Here is a 2,796-nt window from a genome sequence, read left to right on the forward strand (position 1 = left end):
CAGAGCTCCGCGGCCCGGCCCGGCCCGGCCCGCGGTTGCGGCTGCGGCGGGACGAGACCGGGGTCCCCGCGGCCCCCGCTGCCGAGACGGGAGCGGGGCCCTCGGAGAGCTGGCCCCGCAGGACCCTGGGGGCGAACCGACCTTTCAGGGTGCCCTCCAGCTGAGCGTAACGTTTTATTAATTCGTTATTGCTTTTTGCATGTCTTCAGAGGGGAGACAGATCACTCTGCTGAAGCTGTGCTGAAGAGGGAACTTGTATCTAGCTTGTTTTTATTGCCATTTTTAGCAAGGGAAAGAAGCCCCCCCTAAAATTTGCCGTAGAGGAGGGTGTGAGAAGCTCCCCCCAAGGAGCGCAAATGATAGCGCATGTTTCAGAGCACAGTTATCGCTATTCAGGTCATTTGTAGGGTCCTGAGATGAGGCGTTCACCAGTGTACTGGTGAACTGGCCCGAGTCTGCTACTGACTTCTGCTATTTTAAAGGAAGTTCTCAACGTTTTTGCCATGAAAGACTTGGTGCAAACTGTTTCAGGAAATTCTGGAGCTTCTTTATTTTTTACCCCACCCACCCGCCTACCCAGGCAATGAAAAAGCAAAAATAATTGTTAGATGTTTTGAGGATACATGATTTGGAGGATGTTACACCTGGAGGCCACGTATGTGTGTGTGTGTGTACCTGTAAGCAAAGTCACAGGTATTAACTTTGTTTCTGCAAAAAAGAAGAAAAGCCCACACAGAATTATAGTTGCAAGACTCCATATCCCACCCACATAAACCACAACAAGCAAGGAAATCAGCAGCCAAGTCAGATAATACTTCATCTACCACTCATGAGTCCCCAGTCTGTGGCTCATGGGTTAGTGAGCAACAAAAATCTGGGAGACCTTCTGATACTGCTCAGAGCTACAGGAAATTAAAAAGTTATAGCTGAAGGCCATCAGGGAGAGCAAAGTATGATGTTGCCCACAACACATAATGCTGAGTGAGTTGTTGTCCAAGGTCGGAAAAGGTTGGGGACCGCTGGTCTACACCTAGTCATTAGTTTCCCTTTACAGTCTCAGACTCCAAACTCGTATTATCTCTATATACAATTTAAAAAACTACTTGGATGACCCTTAAGTTTTGACTGTGAACTGGATTTTTGTCTGCATACTCTGATAATTAATACAGTGTTGGCATGTCTTTCCTCTTTTACATTGTATCTGATTTTTGTTGATGTTGGAAAAGAGAAGGTCTAGTTGTAAATGATAACTTCACAACATTTCTTGGGATTATATTTAGAAAAAAAAGCATGTGAATGGATTATCTAGAGCAGTGATTTCTAAAAGAGTTTGAATTCTATGGTTATCTGCATGTGTGCAGATTGGTGAGTTATACTAATGGTCAGATTAAGTCTGCATATCAACTCTTTGGCATAAATCGCCTTCCCCCTCACCTTAAAATTGCTTGCCCTTCTCTCCAGCTGTCAGTGTCCCACATCAGGTATCTTTCCCAAATGTTTGGCAATGAGGTGTCACTGAAGCTCCCAGGAACACAAAAGATGAACCGCTGTGTCGGGGAAAGAGTAGTAGCATTTAAGGGAAGGGGTTGGAAGAGCTAGAAAGGATTATGACAAAGGAGGAGACTTAGGCAATGAGGGTAATTCATTGGGTTCTTGTTGGAAACCAGTAAGACATATGTAAATCACATTATTTCTTAAAGGAACTTTAACCACATACTAATTCTGTTCCAATTCTCCACTGCACTAAATCTAAACCAAGTGTGATTAACATATCAAATTAAAACAAGAAGTGAATTTTAGGTAGGCAGAATGTGTTTAATCTGATGTCAAACATCATGTCTTGCATGCTGTATTTTAGGAAAAGTTTTATGGATTATGGATAACAGGTAGAACTTCTGCTTTTTTCTTGTCTTTTATTGGTATTCTATCATTTCTCATTATTGTACCTTTCTAAATTGGGGCTAACTTGAAGCTTTGTCTATCACGTGCTGCTCAGGGGAAGGTGAAAGAACTTTTGTACCTACAAATACAATATATCAATACAAGATGCAATCTGTCTTTCCTACTTTCAAAGTCAGTAGCAAATTATTAGTCCTCTACTGCTTATGCATTCTGTTGTGTGAGAAGAATAGAGTGAAGACTTCCTCCCTCATTTCTCTCCTTCTCTCTGCTCATCTGGTAGAACAGACATTGGGAATATACCCTCTCAACTTCCCCCACCCCAGCGCTTGAAGTGAATTCTGCTCAAAGGTGCATAAGATGTATCTTATTCCCTCCTATACTCCTCTAGAGTCAAGTTGCAATCAGCCTTTTGATTGCATCCTCTTTAGAATAGGGACATTGTCTTCTTCTTGCGTGTAACGTGCAATATAAATGACAAAACACCTCAGTTAAATAATGATATCTCCAGCAACACAGTATCCCCTGGCACCATGTTAGAGCATTAATCCAGAAACAACTGAGCTTCCCATTTACTAAATCACCAACTCAATGGCTGTATGCACTGTGAGTTTTGCTTGTCACTGTCCATGATGATTTAGTAAATATCACACTAGAAAATCCATTCTGTTTTCTGTGCACCATTTTGGTTATGAGACTGTACTGTTCCTTTGCTTTTGCTTTTTCTCCCTATGGTGAGACCAAGCACTGTAGATGCAGGACAAACAGTGCAGGAATATCAGCAGTCATTAATATTAAATACTTTGCCTTAGCACTACAGTGGGAATGCTAATGAGGATGACTAATCTTTGAGAAACCATTTCTCCTGTCTGAATTTGAAGTGGGCACTAACCAAAC

Source organism: Apteryx rowi, unplaced genomic scaffold (genome assembly GCF_003343035.1).
Source record: "Apteryx rowi isolate R43461 unplaced genomic scaffold, aptRow1 scaffold_253, whole genome shotgun sequence".
NCBI lineage: Eukaryota > Metazoa > Chordata > Aves > Apterygiformes > Apterygidae > Apteryx > Apteryx rowi.